Source organism: Eumetopias jubatus, unplaced genomic scaffold (assembly GCF_037043125.1).
Source record: "Eumetopias jubatus isolate StellerSeaLion01/CBP00866 unplaced genomic scaffold, mEumJub1_p1.0 scaffold_9, whole genome shotgun sequence".
Lineage (NCBI taxonomy): Eukaryota > Metazoa > Chordata > Mammalia > Carnivora > Otariidae > Eumetopias > Eumetopias jubatus.
In genome coordinates, this window is record NW_028274815.1 from 137,521,587 (window position 1) to 137,542,426 (window position 20,840).

Genomic DNA, 20,840 nt, shown 5'->3' on the forward strand with positions numbered 1-20,840 from the left:
GAGTGCCGGCGCCGTGCCGGGGGCTCAGTCTCATGCTGGCACCACCGTGGGCAGAGGACTCTGGGTGGAGGCACCAGGGACCCAGCCAGGCAAGCTGCTTCTTCCTTGGGTGTCGGGTGGCAAATGGGGAAGGGGCTGACGTTGACCTTGGTCCTGGCTTGTCCTGAAGGGATGTGAGCATCAGCCACCGTGACCGGGTGGATGGAGCTCAGGCTTAGCAGCTCTGGCTGTCAGCCTTCTTGTCCCCTTGCATACTTCTGAGCCTTTTCCACCCCGGCCAGCGAGGCATTTCTAGGGGTGGGTGCCATAGCGTGTGAGGAGCACCAGCGTTCTGTGCATGGGGAAGAGGCTGACTTTGATCACTGAGCCAGAAACTTGGAGCCAGCCGTTGGCCGAGGGACTCTGGATGTGTCAGAGGAGCCTGCAGCCTGTGGACTTTCCCAAGCTTACCCAGCCCCAGAACTCTCTTCCTTGAACACCTGTCAGCCTCTGAGGGATGGGGTCATGTGGGACATGTCTGAGAACGGCGGGTGAAAACGAGGATGCCAGGCTGGTGCAGGTGCCCCCAGGCTCAGCACCAGTGATGCTGGGTGATTCTCTGGGGGGAGGGCTGCCCTGTGCCTTGGAGGGTGTTTAGCGGCACCTCTGGCCTCTACCCCCCTGGACCATGCTCCCTCCAGCTCTAGGGGTGGATCTTGTCTGCCTCTTCGGCTGCTGGCGGCTCCAGGCTCTCCTGGGCTTGGCAGCTGCTTCCCCCAGTCTCTGTCTCCGTGGTCACATCCCTTTCTCCTCTGCTCCCTGGGCCCTCTCCCTCATCCCATCCAAGTACTAACCACGCCCCATCCCACTTGGCTACCACGATCAGGCGAGCTAGAGCATGTCCAGGGTGCTATGGCCATAGACATACCCTCTCCTTTTCTTACAGGGACACTAGTCATTGGATTTAGGGCCCATCTGGATAATCTTGGATGACTCTCCTCATTTTGACATCCTTAATTACATCTAGGAAGACAAATTGCATCTTTTTTCCAAATAAGGTCACATTCACAGAAACAGGGTACACGTTTCTTTTGCGGCCACCCTTCCACCTTCTCCAGCCACTCCCGATGGCATAACATGCTCCTCACTGAGCCACTGTGGTCTAATGGGAGCAGGGAGGGTAGAACTCCTAGAAACACTGTTGCTAACGTGCGTGCGCAGGCTCACGGCCAAGCTGCCTGGGAATGTGCTGCACTTGCAAACCCTGAGCGGAGCATCCTCACCTCGGTCCCCTCCCCCGTGCACACCAGTGTTCTGGGTTCATGATCGAGGCCTCACGTTCAACCCTAAGAACATCCTGCTGTGGGCTGGGCTTGTTGCACACACCATCAGGAATATCTGGAGATTCCAGTCTTCTACAAATTGAGCCTCTGGGTGCTCCTCCCACGTGCCTGATACGGGGTTCCCAAAGCATGGAAATCCAGTGTGGAAAGTGGTTTCCTTGCTTTTACACATTCTCCTGTGTGTTCGTGATTCTCTCCAAGTTAAGAACCTCTCAGATAAATCACTTGGAGGAAAAAATTCTATTTTGGTTCTAGAAAAAGTCTAGAAGTGTTACTTTTGGAAGGACTGTTACTTCAGTGGGAAAGGCCCATGAACGTATTCTTTGCCTGGTGGGATGATGGCGGCAAGGATCAGCTATTTGCTTCTCTTGGGTTCAAGAGGTTTTGCGGGCATTGGCCTGTGCCATGTGAACAGTCCAAAGATGTGTCACCCTGGATTCTCTGATGAGGTGGCATCCTATGCATCAATGTTAGAATTTCATTTCTAAGAGCTGGTGGTGGCCTCATCCAAGGCAGGTTACCTTGTGAATCAGCTGGAAGGCTGTCCTACCTGACTAGTTGTAGTGAGAAATGTATCTGTTGTACTCTGAGTCTGACAGTTGGATTTCTGTGCAGAGCAAATAAAATGTCTTGGTCAACACAGCAAGATGTGTGACAGACCACGTGTGATGTTTTGTGCCAGCCTGCAGCGTGCACAGGTACCTTCACAGGTGTGTGCAGTCAGTGCTGGGTAAAAACAGGACACCAAGAACGTTCTCAGGCTCCTCAAAGGTGAATTTTTAAGATTTAATTTTTTTTTAAAGATTTTATTTATTTATTTGAGAGAAAGAGAATGAGAGAGAGAGAGCACGAGAGGGAAGAGGGTCAGAGGGAGAAGCAGGCTCCCCGCCGAGCAGGGAGCCTGATGTGGGACTCGATCCCGGGACTCCAGGATCATGACCTGGGCCGAAAGCAGTCGCTTAACCAACTGAGCCACCCAGGCGCCCTAAGATTTAATTTTTTAAAAGCAGTTGTAGGTTCTCACAGGAAAATTAGAGAAAGTTACAGAGACTTCCATGTGCATCCCCAGCCCTACACCTGCCTAGCCTCCCTGATACCAGCATCACTCACGAGAGTGATGCCTTTGTTACAAATGATAAACCTACACTGACCCCTTATCCCCCGAAGGGTTCACTCTTGATGTTGTGCCTTCTGTGTGTTTAGACAAATGTACAATGACTTGTGTTGATCATAGCATTCATTCGCCGCTCCAAAAATCCTCCGTGCTCCCCCTGTTCATCCCTCCCATCCCCACAACCACTGATCTTTTTATTGTCTGTAGTTTTACTTTTCAAGAATGTCCTATAGTTGGAGTCATATAGTGTGTATCCTTTTCAGATGGGCTTCTTTCACTTAGTAACGTGCAGTTAAGTTTTCCTCCATGTCTTCACGGCTTGATAGCTCATGTCTTTTTAGTGCTGAGTAATATTCCATTGTCTGGATGGACCATGGTTTATCCATCCCCTACTGAAGGACATCTTAGTTCCTTCCAAGTGTTGGCGATTATGAATAAAGCTGCTATAAAAACCCATGTGCAGTTTTTCATGTGGACATGATTTTCACCTCCTTTGGGTAAATACCAAGGAGTGAGATTGCCAGATTGGTATGGTCAGACTATGTCTAGATTTGTAAGAAATCATCAAGCTGTCTTCTAAAGTGGCTGTGCCATTTTGCATTCCCGGCGGCATGAACGAACTCTTGCTGCTCCACATCCTCGCCAGCGTCTCGTGTCGTCAGTGCTCTGGATTTTGGCCTTTCTCGGAGCTGTAGGGTGCTATCTCACTGTTCTAATTTGCATTTCCCTGAAGACCTATCATGTGGAGCATCTCTCTATATGCTCACTTGCTGCCTGTGTATCTTTGGTGGGGTGTCAAGGTTTTGGACTCATTTCTTATCAGGTTATCTATTTTCTTAGCTCTTCTTTTAAGAGCTCTTTATATTTTGGATCACAGTCCTTTATCAGATGTAACTTTTGCACATATTTCTCCCAATCTGTGTCCGGTCTTATTTTCTTGACATCGTCTTTCACAGAGCAGAAGTTTCTAATGGAGTCTAGCTTATTATTTTTGTCGTGGATTGTGCTTTGGGCAATGTTTCAAAAAGGACATCACCATACTCAACCTCACTTAGGTTTTCTCATGTTATCCTCTAAGAGTTTTATAGCTTGGAATTTTACATTTAGGTGTGTGACCTATTCTGTGAAGGTTATATAGTCTGTGTCAAGATTTATTTTTTTTAACATGTGACTGTCCAGGTCTAGCTAATTTGCTAATTAAAATTTACTTAATTTAGAATTTTTGTGTTTCATTTAAATTTAGCATAAACATTTACAATTTAACAATTTAGCATTTTTAAACTTTTTTTTTTTTTTTTTAAGTAGGCTCCACACCCAGCATGGGCTTGAACTCATGACCCCTGAGATCAAGACCTGAACTGAGATCAAAGGTCAGACGCTTAACCAACTGAGCCACCCAGGCGCCCCTAAAACTTATTTAACAGCTTAAATAATTGTTCCTAATATATTATTGAGGATTTTTGCATCTGTGTTCATTGGTCTGTAGTGTTTTTTCTTCCTGTAATGTCTTTGTCTGGTTTTATTAGGGTAATGCTGGCCTCAGAATGAGTTAGCATCCTATCCTCAGCTTCTGTCCTCTGAAAGAGATTGCACAGAATTGGTATAATTTCCTTAAAATTTCAACAGATTTCACCAGTAAACTCATCTTAGCCTAGTGCTTTCTGTTTGTAAGGTTATTAATTATTGATTCAATTTATTTAATAGATATAGGCCTGTTCAGATCATCTGTTTATTCTTGTGATTTTGGACAGATTGTATCTTTCAAGGAATTGGTCCATTTCCTCCAGGTCATGCAATTTGTGGGAATGGAGTGATTCGTAGTATTTCTTTATTCTTTTAATGTCCATGGGATCTGTAATGATGTTCTTTCTTTCATTTCTGATATTAGTAATATGTGGCCTCTTTTTTTTCTTAGTTATCTTGGCTGGAGGCTAATCACTTTTATTGATCTTTTCAAGGAACCAGCTTTTGGTTTCATTGATTTTTCTCTATTGATATTTTGAATATCACAGATTTCTGCTCCCTTATTTCCCTCCTTCTTCTTACTCTGGATTTAATTTGTTCTTCTTTTTCTAGTTTCCTAAGGTAGAAATTTGGATTACTGATTTTAGATCTTTTCTAATCCATGCATTCAATGCTATAAGTTTCCCTCTAAGCTCTTTTACCATATCCCAGAAATTTTTATAAGTTGTGTTTTCATTTTCATTTAGTTCAAAATATTTTAAAATTTTTGCTGAGATCTCTTTTTTGACTCATGTATTGTTTAGAAGTGTGTTATTTAACCTCCATATATATTGGGATTTTCCAGTTGCCATTCTGTTACTGCTTACTGGTTTAACTGCATTGTTTTCTGAGAGCAGACATTATATGATTTGTATTCTTTTAAATTTGTGAGGGTTTGTTTTATGGCCCAGAATGTGGTGTATTTTGGTGAATGTTCCATGTGACCTTGAGAACAATGTGTATTCTGCTCTTGCTGGATGAAGTAGTCTATGGGTGTCAGTTATACCCAGTTGGTCGTCAGTGCTGTGGGGTTCAACCAAGTCCTTACTGATTTTCCATTCCTGGATCTGCCCGCTTCTCAGATAAGGGTGTTGGAGTCTCAGTTATGATAGTGTGTTAATCTACCCCTCCTTGCAGTTCGGTTTTTGTCAAATAGTTTGACGTGCTGTTGTTAGGTGCACACTTGTTAAGAACTGTTATGCATTCTTTGAGAATCGGCCCCTTTATCATATGGAATGCCCTTCCTTATCCCTGACAACCTTCCTTGCTTTGAAATCTGCTCTTCTAAAATTAATGTAGTTATTCCTATTTTCTTTTGATTCGTGTTATCATGGTATATTTCTCTCCATCCATTTACTCTTAATCTCTGTGTCTTTATATCTAAAGTAGTTTCTCTAGACAACATAGAGTTGAGTCTTATTTTTTGATCCATTCTGACAATCTCTGCCTTTTAATTGGTGTATTTAGGCCATTGATATAGTTGGATTAATATCTACCATATTTGTTACTGTTTTCTATTTATTGCCCTTATTCTTTGTTCTTCTATTCTACCATTTGTGGTTTTATTTTTTTGTATCCTTTTAATTCCAATATAGTTAATATATAGTGTTATATTAGTTTCAGGTATACAGTATAGAGATTCAGCACTTCCAGACATCACCGGGTTCTCATCACCACAAATGCACTCCTTAATCTCCATCACCTGTTTAACCCACATCCCCATCCACCTCCCTCCTGGTAACCATCGGTTTGTTCTCTATAGTTAAAAGTCTGTTTCTTGCTTTGTCTCTTTTCTTTCCTTTGTTCATTTATTTTGTTTCTTAAATTCCACACATAAGTGAAATCATATGGTATTTGTCTTTTTCTGACTTATTTCACTTAACATTATACCTCCTAGCTCCATCTATTTTGTTGCAGATGGTAAGAAAGATTTCATTCTTTTTTATGGCTGAATAATATATATTGTATGTGTACACCACTTCTTCTTTATTCATCTGTTGCTGGACATGACCTGCTTCCATAGTTTGGTTATTGTAAATAATGGTGCAGTAACATGAGGATGCATGTATCCTTTCAAATATAGTATTTTTGTATTCTTCGGGTAAATACTCTGTAGTGCGATTACTGGATCATATGGTAGCTCCATTTTTAATTTTTTGAGGACCTTCCATAGGGTTTTCCACAGTGGCTGCAACAGTTTGCATTCCCACCAACAGTGCACAAGGGTTCCTTTTTCTCCACATCTTCACCAACAATTATGTTTTTTGATTTTAGCCATTCTGACAGGTGTGAGGTGAAATCTAGTGGTTTTGATTTGCATTTCCCTGTTGATGAGTGATGTTGAGCATCTTTTCATGTGTCTGTTGGCCATCTTTATGTCTTTTTTAGAAAAAAATGTCTGTGTCTTCTATTTATTTTTTAATTGGATTGCTTTCTTGGTGTTGGGTTGTATAAGTATAGATTTTAGATACTAATCTTTTATAAGGTATGTCATTTGCAAATATTTTCTCCTATTCAGTATGCTTTTACTTTTTATTGGTTGTTCCCTTTGCTGTGCAGAAGCTTTTTATTTTGACGTAGTCCTAAAAGTTTATTTTTGCTTTTGTTTCCCTTGCCTCAGGAGACCTATCTAGAAAAACGTTGGTATGGCTGATGTCAGAGAAATTAGTGCCTGTGCTCTCTTCTAGGATTTTTATGCTTTTAGGTCTCACATTTAGGTCCCTAATTCATTTTGAGTTTATTTTGTGTATGGTGTAAGAAAGTGGTCCAGTTCCAGTCTTTTGCATGTAGCTGTTCAGTTTTCCCAACACCATTTGTTGAAGGGACTCTTTTTTTCTCATTGTATATTCTTGCCTCCTTTGTCAAAGATTGACCATATAATCGTGGGTTTATTTCTGGGTTTTCTTTTCTGTTCCACTGATTTGTGTGTCTATTTCTGTACGAGTTCCATACTGTTTTGATTACTACCTCTTTGTAATATATCTTGAAATCTGGAATTGTGACGCATCCAGCTTCATTTTTCTTTTTCAAGATTGCTTTGGCTATTCGGCGTCTTTTGTGGTTCCATACAAACTTTAGGACAGTTCTGGTTCTGTGAAAAATGCTGTTGGTACTTTGATAGGGATTACATTAACTCTGTAGATTGCTTTGGGTAGTATGGACATTTTAACAATATTTGTTCTTCCAATCTGTGAGCATGGAATGTCTTTCCATTTATTTTTGTCATCTTCAATTTCTTTCATCAGTGATTTTTAGTTTTTGGTATACAGGGCTTTCACCTCCTTGGTTAGGTTTATTCCTAGGTATTATCTTTGGTGTAATTGTAAATGGTATTGTGTTTTTTTTAAATTTCTCTTTCTGCTACATGATTTTTTTTTTTAAAGATTTTATTTATTTATTTGACAGAGGCACAGTGAGAGAGGGAGCACAAGCTGGGGGAGTGGGAGAGGGAGAAGCAGGCTTCCTGCGGAGCAGGGAGCCCGATGCATGGCTTGATCCCAGGACCCTGGGATCATGACCTGAGCCGAAGGCAGATGCTTAATGACTGAGCCACCCAGGCGCCCCTACATTATTGTTAGTGTATAGAATTGCAACAGATTCCTGTACATTGATTTTATATTCTCTGACCTTAATGAATTCATTTTCAGTTCCAGTAGTTTTTTATGGAGTCTTTAGAGTTTTCTCTATACAGTATCATGTCATCTGCAAATACTGACAGTTGTACTTCTTCCTTACCTATTTGGATGCCTTTTGTTTCTTTTTGTTGTCTGATTGCTGTGGCTAGGACTTACAGTCCTACGTTGAATAAAATGGTGAGAGTGGACATCCCTGTCTTCTTCCTGACCTTAGGGGAAAAGCGCTCAGTTTCTCTCCATAGAGTGTTCACTGTGGGTTTTTTGTTTAAGGCCTTTATTATGTTGGGGTGTGTTCCCTCTAAACTTTGTTGAGGGTTTAGTGGTTTTTTTTTTTTTTTGAGATTTATTTACTTATTTGAGAGAGAGCACATGAGTGGTGGGAAGAGCAGAGGGAGAGGGACAGACTCTGTGCTGAGTGTGGATCCCAACGTGGGGCTCAATCTCACGACCCCAAGCCAGAATCAAGAGTTGGACACTTAACTGACTGAACCACCCAGGCACCCCTGTTGAGGGTTTTTGTTTTTGTTTTTGTTTTAATCATGAATGGATTTGTGCTTTTTCAAATAGTGAATGATTTTTTTAATGTATTGTTGGATTCGGTTAGCTGATATTTTGTTGAGGATTTTTGCATCTATATTCATCAGTGATATTGGCCTGTACTCTTTTTGTAGTGTCTTTATCTGGTTTTGGTATCACGGTAATGCTGGTCTCCTAGGAAGAATTTGGAAGCTTTCCTCCACTTCTATTTTCTGGAGTAGTTTGAGAAGAATGTGTATTAACTCTTCTTTAAATGTATGGTAGAATTCACCTATGAGACCATCTGGTTCCAAACTTTTGTTTTTCGGGAGTGTTTTGATTACTGATTCAATGTCCTTGCTGGTAATCCGTTCAAATTTTCTATTTCTTTCTGATTCAGTTTTAGTAGGTTATATGTTTCTAGGAATTTATCCATTTCTTCTAGGCTGTCCAATTGTTGGTGTAAAATTTTTCATTGTCCTTTGTATTTCTGCATTACCAGTTATTTCTCCTGTCATTTGAGTCCTCTTTTTTTTTTTATGAGTCTGGCTAAAGGCTTAGCAATTTTGTCAATCTTTTCAAAGAACCAGCTCCTGGTTTCATCGATCAATTCTATTGTTTTTTGTTTTTTCATTTTTTTGTTTTTTCTTTTAGTTTCTGTGTCATTTATTTCGGCTCTAATCTTTTTTATTTCCTTCCTTCTATTGGTTTTGGGTTTTGTTCTTTTTCTAGCTCATTTATGTGTTGTAAACTTAGCTTGTTTGAGATTTTTCTTCTTGAGGTACACTTGTATTGCTGTAAACTTCCCTCTTAGAACTTCGCTGCATCCCAAAGATTTTGGATTGTTGTGTTTTCATTTTGATTTGTTTCCATGTCCTTTTTAAATTCTTTTATTTCCTAGTTAACCCAGTCATTCTTTAGTAGCATGTTATTTAACTTTGATGTATTTTAGCTCTTTCCAGACTTTCTCTTCTGATTGACTTCTAGTTTCATAGCATTGTGGTCAGAAAAGATGCATGGTATGACTTTGATCTTTTTGTTTGTTGAGACTTGTTTTGTGGCCCTAATATGTGATCTATTCTGGAAAATGTCCCTTGTGAACTTGAAAAGAATGTGTTTTCTGCTGTTTTAGCATGGAATGTTCTGAATATATCTGTTAAATCTATATGGTCCAGTGTGTCATTCAAAGTCATTGTTTCCTTGTTGATTTTCCATTTGGATGCTCTGTCCATTGATGTAAGTGGGGTGTTAAAGCCCCCTATTATTACTGTATTATCAATTAGGTCCTTTATGTTTGTTGTTGGCTGTTTTATATATTGGGGTGCTCCTATGTTGGGTGCATAAATATTTACAATTGTCCTATCTTCTTGTTGGATTGTCCCCTTTATGGTTATATAGAGTTTTTCTTCGTCTCTTGTTACAGTCTTTGTTTTAAAGTCTATTTTCTCTGATAAAAGTATTGCTACCCCAGCTTTCTTATCACATCCTGCATGATAAATGTCTCTCCATCCCTTCACTTTCAATCTGCAGATGTGTTTAGGTCTGAAATGAGTTTCTTGTAGGCAACATATAGATGTTTTTTTTTTTTTTTAATCCATTCTGTCACGCTAGGTCTTCTGATTGGAGCATTTAGTCCACTTATATTCAATGTAATTATTGATAGTATGTATTTCCATTTTGTTACTTGTTTTATGGCTGTTTTTATAGTTCCTCTCTCTTCCTTTCTTTTCTTGCTCTCCTTTCTCATGATTATTTGGCTTTCTTTAGTGATGTACTTGGATTCATTTCTCTTCATTGCTTGCATATCTATTGTTTTTGATTTGTGGTTACCATTAAGTTTGTATATAACCTCTTCTGCATATAGCAGACTATATTAAGTTGAACATCACTTAACTTGAAATCCATTCTTTACTCCTTTTCCTGCCATGTCTTAAGTATATGGTGTCATACTTTACATCCTTTTATTTTGTCCCTTGAGTCCCTTGACTCATTTTTACAGACGTTTTTACTGCTTTTGTGCTTCCTACTTTACTTACGGTCTTTCCTTTCCACTCAGCGTCCCCTTTAACTTTTCTTGTTGGCCTGGTTTAGCAGTGACAAATTCCTTTAACCTTTGTTCACCTGGGAAACTCTTTATCTCTCCTCCTTATTCTGAATGATAGCCTTGCTGGATATTCTTGGCTGCAGATTTTTCCTTTTCAGCATTTTTAATATAGCATGCAATTCCATTCTGGCCTGCAAAGTTTCTACTGAAAAATCAGCTGTTAACCTTATGGGGTTTCCCCCTGTATGTAACTGTCTTCTTTTGCTGTTTTGAAATTCTCTCTCTCTACTTTTTGTCATTTTCATTACTGTGTGTCTTGATGTGGTCCTTCTTGGGTTGATTTTGTTGGAGGATCTTTGTGCCTCCTGGATTTGGATATCTGTTTCCTTCCCCAGATTATGTAAGTTTTCAGCTGTTATTTCTTCAAATAAATTTTCTGCTCACTTTTCTCTCTTCTTCAGGGATCTCTATAATATGAATGTTACTATGCTTGATAGTGTCACTGAGTTCCCTGAGTCTTTTCTCATTTTGCAAAAATTTTTTCTCTCTCACCTGCTAAATTTGATTATTTTCGATTACTCTGTCTTCCACGCTGCTGATTTGTTCTTCTGCTTCCCTTAGCCTGCTGTTTATTCCATCTAGTGTATTTTTAATTTCATTTTTTGTGTTCATCTCTGATTGGTTCTTTTTTATCTCTTTGTTAAGGGTCTCACTGAGATCTTCCACTCTTTTCTCAGGTTTAGGGAGTGTCTTTATGATCATTACTTAAAATTCTCTATCCAGAGATAATACATCCATTTCGTTTGGTCTCTTTGTTGTGGTTTTGTCCTGTTCTTTCATTTGGGATGTATTCCTTTGTGTCCTCATTTTTCTAACTCCCTTTTATGAAATTCTGCTTTGTCTACTGCTCTTGAGCATAGTGGCCTTATGAAGAAGAGGTCCTGTAGTGCCCTGCAATGCAGTGTCCCCTGTTCACCAGAACCTAATACCTCAGTGGTGTCTCCTATGTGTGTTGCATTGCACCCTGCTATTGTGGCTGAGCCACTTTTTCCTTCAGTCCAGTCATTTGCAGTCACTCTCTTGGCTTGTTGTGGGCAGTGTTTGGTACCTGTGGTATTAGTGGGCCAGTCTGGGGCCTCCTTGGGCTTGCGTTGAGTCAGACCAGGAATTTGCCAGAGATGCAGTAGTACCAAACTGCAGGGTGCTTTCCCTATGTCATCCCCTGAGATGCTTTTGTTGGTGGTCAGGGCCTGTAGTCAGACCAGATGTCTACCCCAAGCCCACTGTTGGGGGTCTGCAGTGTGACTGGTGTGTGTGATTATCTTTCCCTCTCCTTGGGGCAGGAGTCTATTTGGAGTGGTACTGGTCCCTGTCAGGGCTGCCTAGGCACTGCCAGGCTTGTGGCATCATTTTGGATGGTCTCTGGCCAAGAGCATATGGGAGGATGTGGATCCACAAAGCAAGCAGGGTGAGATGCAGTGTTAGCAAGGTTTGCGTTGGTCTTCTGGAGGAGGGGACCTGCAGCACTGTGGCTGAGGCACGCTTGGCCGGGGTGGGGAGGGGTGGATCCACTGAAGCATGGCAGGGAGAGGGCATGGATAAGCAAGTGAGGAAGTGAGTATTGGTGCTGTGCTGGTTCCCACAGCTGGCAGTGTTCTTATGCTGTGGGGCAGGGGAGAGAGGCGGCTCCTGCCAGCTCCTTTGCTGCTGGAGGAGTCTCCCTGCAATCTCTGTCCCTCTAGAACATGCTCTGAGATGAGTAAATAACACTCCCTCCGATATGCCCCAGGAGGCTTCTATGCTCTATCTCCATGGACTGTTTGATGTCCTGTCCCTTTAAGGGCTGGGACTCAGTTTTCTCCTGCCTCATGATGTTTAAAATTCCAGGTTTTAAGACCCACTGGTTGTAAGAACTCAAAAAATTCAGCCCTCTGGTTTTCAGAGCCAGAGGTTATAGGGAAATCACCACCTTCCCTGTGCAGGCTCGCTGCTGTGATAGTCTGTTTCTCTCCCTACTCTGGGCCTTCTTTACATCTAGTGGAGGAGTTTGTTCTGCCAGTCTTAGAATTTTCTGGGTTCTTTATACTGATGTGAATATTATCTAGTTGTATCCATGAATGAGGTGAGTTTAGGGTCCTCCTACTCTGCCATCTTCGCAGCAATCCCTACCTTTTGTGGTTTTAATTCAGAACTTTGTATAATTTCATTTTCTCTCCTTTCTTTACGTAGCAGTTATACTTTTTCTTCGTGGTTGTCCTTGAGTTTATGTGTTTTATATAATATACATATAATCCAACTCCATTTTTAAATAACGCTAGACCACTTCACAGGTAGCATGAGTGCCTTATAGTAACAAGATCATCCTGATTCCTTCCTCTGTCTTTTGTATCATTTTTGAACCTCCTTTCACTTACATAAAAGCACATATATACATATGAGGTATGTACATAAGCATAAACATATAGTATGTTTGATATATACATAAGTATATGTGATTGAATACATAGTTACTATTATTTTGAATAAACTATTAGATAAATTAAGAATAAGAAAAATAAGAGTTTTTCTGTCACCTTTACCTATTTCCTCTTGATGGCCTCCCTTTCTTTATGCAGATCCAAGGTTCTGGTCTGCACTGTTTTCCTTCCCTAAAAAACTTCTTTTAACATCTCATGCAAGACAGATCTATTGGCAACAAATCCCCTTGATTTTTGTTTGTCTTACTAAGTCTTTGCTTCTCCTTCACTTTTGAAGGATGATTTATCACTTTCTATAAAATTCTAGGTTGGTGGGTTTTTTATCTAAACACTTTAAATATTTCATTTCACTCTCCTCTTGCATGGTTTCTGAGGAGAAGCTGGGTAGAAATCTTTTTGTCATTCTTCTGTCTATGTTTTTACTTCTGGCTTCTTACAGAATGTTTTTTCTTTATTTTTGACTTTCTGTGGTTTGAAGATGTTATGCCAAAGCATAGTTTTTGTTTTGTTTTGTTTCTTTTCGGCATATACCCTGCTTGGTATTCTCTGGGATTCCTGGATCTGTGGTTTGATGTTTGACATTAATTTGAAGAAATTCTCTGACATTATTTTAAAGATTTCTTCTGTTCCTTCCTCGTTCTTCTCCTTCTGGTATGCCAATTATGTGAATGCTGCTTCTTTTGTAATTGTCAGTCAATCCTTGGATATTCTGTTTTAAGTTTTTTTTTTTTCTCTGCTTTTTGGTTTTTAAAGTTTCTATTGAGATGTCCTCAGGCTTGGAGATTCTTTCCTTAACTGTGTCCATTCTACTAATAATCCCATCAAAGGCATTCTTTGTTTCTGTTACAGTTTTTTATCTCTAGCATTCTATGTTCTTCTTTCATAGAATTTCCATCTCTCTGCTCATGCTGCTCACCTGGTCTTGTGTGCTGTCTACTTTATCCATTAGTGCCCTTAGCATGTTAATCAGGGTTGTTTTAAATTGCTGATGATTCCAACATCCCTGCCATACCTGGTTGATTTTTCCTTTTGGGATGCCTTGTAATGTTTTCCTGTTAGCTGGACTTGACGCCTCGGGGAAAAGGAGTTGCTGTAAACAGGGCTTTGGTAACGCGGAGGGGAGGTGTGAGGAGGGGGCGTGTTCTGTAGCCTGTGACCGGGTCTCACTGTGTCCGTGAGTCATGTCTCTGGACTGTGAACCTCGCAAGTGTTTCTCGGTTTTATTTTCCACCTCAGGTGGGACTGGAGGGCTGTTGTGGGCTGGAGTCGGGTGTCTCCCTTCTGCCAGGTCATGTAGTTCTGATGATACCCCAGTGGGTTAGGCTCTGGTGAACTAGTTTCCCCAGAGGGAGACCTTGATAAGGAGAACAGAAGGTTCTGGGGTATTTCAGATCGCTTCCTCCCCTTTCCCCGGCTGGAGGGAAGCAGAAGGGGATTCTTTTTCTGACGTTCACTGTGGGAACCTGGTCAGGCTCCTGGTGGTAAAACCCCCCGTACAGTGGGGGGCCCCTGTGACTTTGACTATAGTTTCTAACTCTCGGACTTGTCCACCTGAGCCTCCAGCAAGTCCTCAATTACCATTCAGGTTTTCCCGCCCCGGCGCTGGTTCCCGTGGAGGCTTCTGTCCGCGAGTCGCTGCTCTGGAACCCGTGACTCAGTGTTCACCTGTCCGTCTCCATTCTTCGGGGCGGTGGTTGGCCCTGTGTCGTCCTTCTCTTTCAGATCCAAGAAGCGGTGGCAATTTTGAGTCTGTTCAGCTTTTTACTTGGTGTTAGAACAGGGTGGTGACTTCCAGGTTCCTTGTATGCCAACCTGGAAAGCACATTTTGCTCACTCAGAGGTGAATTTTATAAGGAACAGTTTTTATGCTGTTGCCACCCCAAGATTCAAACTTAAAATCTGTCAAGAAATTTGTTTTTCCTCTTTTCTCCTATCTTGAACTCAGGGCCACATCTGTCTCATTTGTCCACTGTCCCTGCACTGGCCCAGTGGATGGCACATAGCAGGTGCTTGGGAGATTGCTGGATGACCGGGGCAGGGGGTGGGGGCGGACAGCAAAGGACGGATGGGCTTCACAGCAAGCAGTGCTGCAGGAGAAGGAGTTACCAGTGTGGGAGAGCACCTGTCCCAAAGCATCCTCAGCAACCTGGGCCACCTGTCCCTTCGTGCCGACAGTCTCTGCCCTGGGTATTCACCACGGTGAACCTGCAGAGCCAGGGCATTCATGTTGGGATGGAGCAGGTGCCCCCGCTCTCCCCACGTCGGGTGTGTGATTCTGTTTGGGCTGCTGTGACGAGATACCATAGACTCCATGGCCTAAACAACAGACATTTATTCCTCACAGTTCTGGAGGCTGGCAGGGCCAAGGTCAAGGTGCCAGCAGATGTAGGGTCTAGTGAGGGCCCCCTTCCTGGTTAGCAGGTGGCCATTTCCTTGCTGTGTCCTCAGTGGTGGAGGGACAGAGGGAGGAACAAGATGTCTTGAGTCTGTTTAAGAAGGGCTCGAATCCCATCACAGGGGCTCCATTCTCATGACCTAAGCACCTCCTAGCACCATCCTACATACTCAGTCTGGAGCATCAGGAATTTCGTGGTTAAGGGCTGGCTGTGCATTCAGATGCACCTTCCTCTCTGGATTTACTGCGTGCACAGAGAGACTTTGTAGCAGTTGCAGTCTCTCTACCTGCCAGGATGTATCCCTTCTAGCTCGGTGACCTTGGATGACTCCCTTAACCTCTCTGGGCCTCAGATACACCATCTGTAAAATGGGAGTGATAAGAGGGTTATCCTGGTGGTTAAAAGGGACAGTTCACCCGGCGGAGTCCTGACTCCCTGTGCTCCGAGTGGTGTTGCACTAATAACCATCATCATCGCCATCACTGACAAGTGGGCAAGAACAGGGGAGAGCCCGAGTGCCACCATGCCCGGGATCTGAAGGAGTTTCGCCTCCAGTTCTATTGATATTCTGTAGCTGATTTGTTCCTTATTCCCTCAGCCAATTCGTTAGTTTAACCAGAGTGTCAGCGTCCCTGTGGCCAAACAGGTATGTCCTCTGTTGGGAAATGTAATCCATACATTTGTGTCCTTGGACATGGCTTTAGGATAGAACAAGGACATGGAGAATCAACAATTGCTGGGTGCCCTATTTGGCAGGACAGGCTCAGGGGCCCTTTGCACTGGGGAAGAACGCCTTGAGAAGGCCTCTGGTGGCACCTGCTGTGAACCACCTGTCCCTGACTGGGAGGGAGGACTCCCAGGTCTTAGCTTCCCTGTTGTAACACCTGGTGACAGTTGGGCCTGCCTGGTCAGGTTGCCAGGGGACTGACGAGGCATCACCTGTGACCACCTGCAGGGCTCACGCGGTGGCTGCCATCGTCTGTGTTCTCATCACTCCCCTTCATGTGAAAATGTGAAATCATGTTTGTCAGAGCCCCCAGATCCTGATGCCCATGCACCTTGTAACTGCAGGCATCCTGTATGCCCTCACGTAATGTCCCTGACACCTAGCAGTTGCCTCTGAGGCACCACACCTGCCCTAAGCGTGGTGGCAGCGGACAGGGCCTCTGAGGAGGAGGTGGAGGGATGCACAGCCCACCGGCTTTTGCTTGAGATGTAACCAGTACAGGGAGTAACTTGTGCACTTTGCTCCATGCCCTAATAGTACTTGCAGGGCTGTTGGGTGTTCGCTGAACCCCACATGCACATCTGGTTGTGTTCCGCTCCGGGGGCGACGAGCTGCTGACCGTCAGCAGTGAGCGCTTATCAGATTGTCCATGAGCGTAGGAAGAGTGGCCCAGGGGTAACTATTCCCCAGCTGTGCTCAGCACCGGCTGGTGGCAGTGATCGGTGAGGCATGCTGACCCCAAAGGCTATTCTGTGGGGACAGTCAAGGTCAAAAGAGAAGCCCAAGGTGGCCGGGGGTGGACTGCATGCAGCCCGGGTACCTCGGACTCCAAAGCAGCACAAGACAGTGGGCAGAGACCCAGGGAGGGAAGTCCGCATTTGCGTGTGCTTTGGGGTCACGGCAGAGGGGTGGGACCCCCCTAAAGAGCTGTTGGAATTGTCCATGCTTGTGCTCTCTCTTCCAGCAACTTTGCTCCCAGGAATTTCTCCCGTGGCTCTCCTAGCACTCATGCACAAAGGTTTATATGCACCAGGGTTTCTCCACCTTGGTACTTGTCACATTTGGGGCCGGGGCGTTCCTGCTGTGGGTGGCGGTACCCTGTGCACTGTAGCGGCATCCCTGGCCTTCCCACCCTCAGCGCCAGGAGCAGCCCACCCCCCATCGTGACATCCAAAAATGCCTGCAGACATTACCAAATGTCCCCGGAGGAGAGTAGCTGCCTTTGGTGGAGAAGCGCTGATGCCTCTGGATGTTCACGTGTAATAATTGTGACAGGAAAGTTGGAAACGCTCCGAGTGGGCATCAGTCGGGGACCAGTCAGGTTTTATCCCGTGTCTGCAGTGGGCACAGGCATTCGACCAAATGTTCCGGCTTGAGCATGAAGTGCATCCAAGGTGTATCGGGAGGTGATAGAACTTGAAAATGGTTGTTTTTGTTAACTATGTAAATATGCACACACAACCATATTCTATATTATAAGGAAGAAAGAATAAATGAGGAAGCAGACATTTTCTTACCCAGTATGATCAGGACCAACCAATTACATTTTAGTCAAAGCTGCTGATGAAAGTCAGAAATAGAAAACCGGTGTATACGCGTATTAATCATCTTCAAGGTGAAACAGGAATGCCAAAGGTCCAAGCACACATGAGTGCACTCCTCTTTGCCCCGGGCTGGGACCTCAATGGGGGTCTTCTAGCCCGAGCCCCAGGCCCCTGCAGGAAACACGCCCACTGTGTGTCTTTTGTGGCGTCCAGCTCAGGTTCTAGAAGACGGGGAGTGAGAGCTGAGGTGCTGCTCAAAGTGATGCGGGTGCTCACTCTTTCCCCACGGTTATTTCTTTTTGATTCTATTTAGGGGAGAAACAGTAAAACCTATGGTACTGTACTTGTTAACTTTGTAATGAGTACAAAGCAGTGTCCTCTTCAGGAGTGTTAGAGTGCTGATCGTGATGCTTATGAGGGACTTTTAGAGATGTACATTTACTTTGTGCTCGTTACAAAGTTAAGGATAACAAGAACTAGTGTAGTTTTTACTGTTTGTTTCTTTCCAAATCTGCTTAGGAAAGAGTCAGCTATTTGTGCGCATACAGGGCTAACAGAGAGAGATGTGTCTGCGTGTGAGGGCAGAGCCTCTTCCAGGAGGTCCCCCAGAGTTGCAGGTGGTCCTAGAGAGGGCCGGGGGCGAGGGCGTCTCCCACAGGCACACAGGCCACACAGAGAGGGCGTGTGTGTGTGTGTGCGCACGCGTGTGCGTGTGCGGGCAAGAAACAGAGAATTCTGTGTGCATCTGGATCATTGTCCTCGGGCGTGGGACATCACGTCTGGCCAGTCTGTTCCCCACTTCAGGCAATGTTGTGAATGCATCCCTAGGAGAAAGTCCTGGAAGTAAATGCCAGGTTGGTATGTATGTGCCTTTTGCACTTGACCCTTGGTGGGGAAAGCACTGTGGGGGGGCCGTGTTGACATCCCCTTCCCAGGCAGAGCAGGAAGCACCCATTTCCCCCAGCGCCTTCATGCATCCGTTCCTGGGAATGGGAGGGGCAGGGAGAGGAAGGGGTTGCAGGCGGTTTAAGATAGTTGTTAAAATTTCCACCTGTCTATGCTGCTTGGCCTTTCAGAATGAGCCTGTCTTACTTTTATCATTCACAAATAGACCATCGCCACTTTTGGGAAGGCACTGTCCTGCCTTGAGGACTACACGGAACAGGTGATAAGAGCTTGACAGCCTGCAGTAGGGGGCAGACAGGCTGGGAGCGGGGTGGGTGGTGGGTGGACGTGATGGGGAGGGCACAGGAGGCTTCAGCGGGGGTTTGGAGGACGAAGGAGAGTTTGCTGGGTGGGTGAAGTCTCAGACAGGACAGAAGGTGCACTTAGGAAGCTGGCATGGGCTGTGTGGGGCCTGGCGTGTGTGTGCGGGAGGGTTTTTGTTAATGGAGCAAGGGTTAATGTGAGGGTCTTATTCTCTATCGCTTTCCGGGTTCCCAAGTAACCTGACAAGACTAGGAATACCAGCCATGGCATCACCAGCCAGTATTGCTAATGGTGAAAAGATGACTCTGATCATCAAATCATACCTGTTTTGAAAAGACAATAAATAAGCAATAAACCCTTGAGTTCCCAAGTGTAGTGAGGCTTGAGGGGAACCTGGCAACTCAGCCCGGGGAGCTGTCCTAGGATGAAGTGATTCCCCTGAGCAGCTGTGGGGCGGCTCCCAGCCCTGCCTGATCCTCCCACCAGAGCCGCCTCACCCGGGGGGTTCTGGGGGCGGTTCTGGGGAGCCATGTGAGCTGCTTCTGGGACCCACCCATTGAACTCCTTGGCTGCCATTTGTGCTGAGCAGATGAGGGAGACATCGGGGCGGTGATAGTCTTGTGAATCCAAATGATACGTTGAACTGAGACAGAACTCCTGTGGTGGGTTCCTCAGGTGGTGACAGGGGCTAGACTTTACCCTGAGGACGGGGGACCTATCAAACGACTCTCGGGGGGAGTGTGACCAGATTTAGCGCCAATGATCTAGAGAGAAGCTCAGACAGTTTTCTGATGGTGCACCCCAGTAGCCAGGGGGAAAAAGTACAATCCGGATATTTGTACACTGCATGAGTGGTACCATTCAAATATGCTGCAAACATCATAAAATGTACACAGAAAGAGTAACGGAGGAGGGAGGACATGGAATGGCCACTAAGTATTAACATCTCCTGCCACAGCCTGACCTACAGAATCCTGGGAGTCAGCGTGTCAGAGCCCGCAGGTGGGGTGGGGGTGACTCTGACGCCCTGGGTCCAGAGTTTATCCTTGGTGTAAAATGGTATAAGAACTAGAATTTTTTTAAAGCTTCTAAATATGCCTTATTGTTTATTCAAGAAGTACTGTATGTCCTAGCTCTGGGCTGAGGATTCTAAGGACAAACTAGACTATCCGAGGAGCTCCCTGCTTACGTTGGAAAGCTGCCTTTCAGCGTAAAGGCAAGGAGTCCAAAGAGGCCCATGTCAGGGCGAGGAATCCCAGGACACCGGGCTGGACGGATGTGGACGTAGGTGTGCGCAGAGGTGCGGCTGAGCACTTCCTGCACTGCCTGAGCTGGAAGAAGAGGTGACCCTCTCTGCGGGCTCCGGGACCCTTTCCCGGGGGACACATTGTGAAAAGCAAAAGCTAAAATGTACTATGTTAATAGAATCCCATTTCAGATGTGGCAGAGCGTGTATTGAAAACCTTCTTGCAAGGAGTCCTGTGAAGTCACCTGTCCTGAGTTAGGGCTCACCTGTCCTCCCCACGGCACGCATTCACAGATCACCTGCTCCCTGCCTCTGCTGGAAGCCCGGCCTGGCACCCCCGCCATTCCCACGCGGACGCCAGGTGGTGCTGCAGATGGTCACTGGGAGGCAGGATGCTCCAGGGCAGGCTTGGGGACAACCTGGTGGCCTTGTGTGGCGGAGTCTCGGGTCTGGGTGGTTCTTGCTGGACACAGTGCAGTCACTGGGGGGCGGGGGGCGGACTCCCAGACCCGTGATGACCTACAGCAGCCGAACTGTATCTTTGAGCCATTACTTCTTGCCAGGGTTCTCCCAGGCTCTTCTCGTGCAGTCCACCCCTCACCCCCATGGCAGCCTGATGGGGCGCAGGGACTACTATTGTCCCATTTTGAGATCAAGGCGAAGAGGGGTTAGGAATGTGCCACTGTGAACCCAGGCCTCTCTAGCTCTGTGGATGTGAGTGTGCCCCCGTCATTCACGAGCAAACACACACTGCTGTGAATGCCCAGCCTGCAGGCAGCCCACACACGTGAGGAGGAAGGCCCCCCTGAGAGGCAATTTCAGGATTGAGGGAGGAGTCCCAGGATGTGCACAGCTGAGAACGTGTGGATTTCCACATCATAAAGCCTTGGCGCGCAGGCCAGCTGCATGCTCTGGGACGCCCTGATGCACGCCACCCCCTCCAACGCCCCCGCAGGAAGTACATCGAGACCGTGGACCCATTGGTCCTGACCCGCCTGCTTCAGGGAGGTGCCTGGGCTGGGGCGGCATGTGGGCAGGGGGAGGAAGATGGGGGCTGTGAGGAGGGCCCTGGCTGGGTGCGGGGAAAGGTGGGGCTGACTGGGGCTA

At 45.1% G+C, this 20,840-nt stretch overlaps 1 protein-coding gene across 1 annotated transcript in view; it reads left to right on the forward strand.

Moving 5' to 3' along the window:
- The window catches only part of PHACTR3 (phosphatase and actin regulator 3), a 206,762-nt gene that overhangs the window by 138,207 nt on the left and 47,715 nt on the right, over positions 1-20,840 (forward strand). The window lies entirely within an intron of this gene.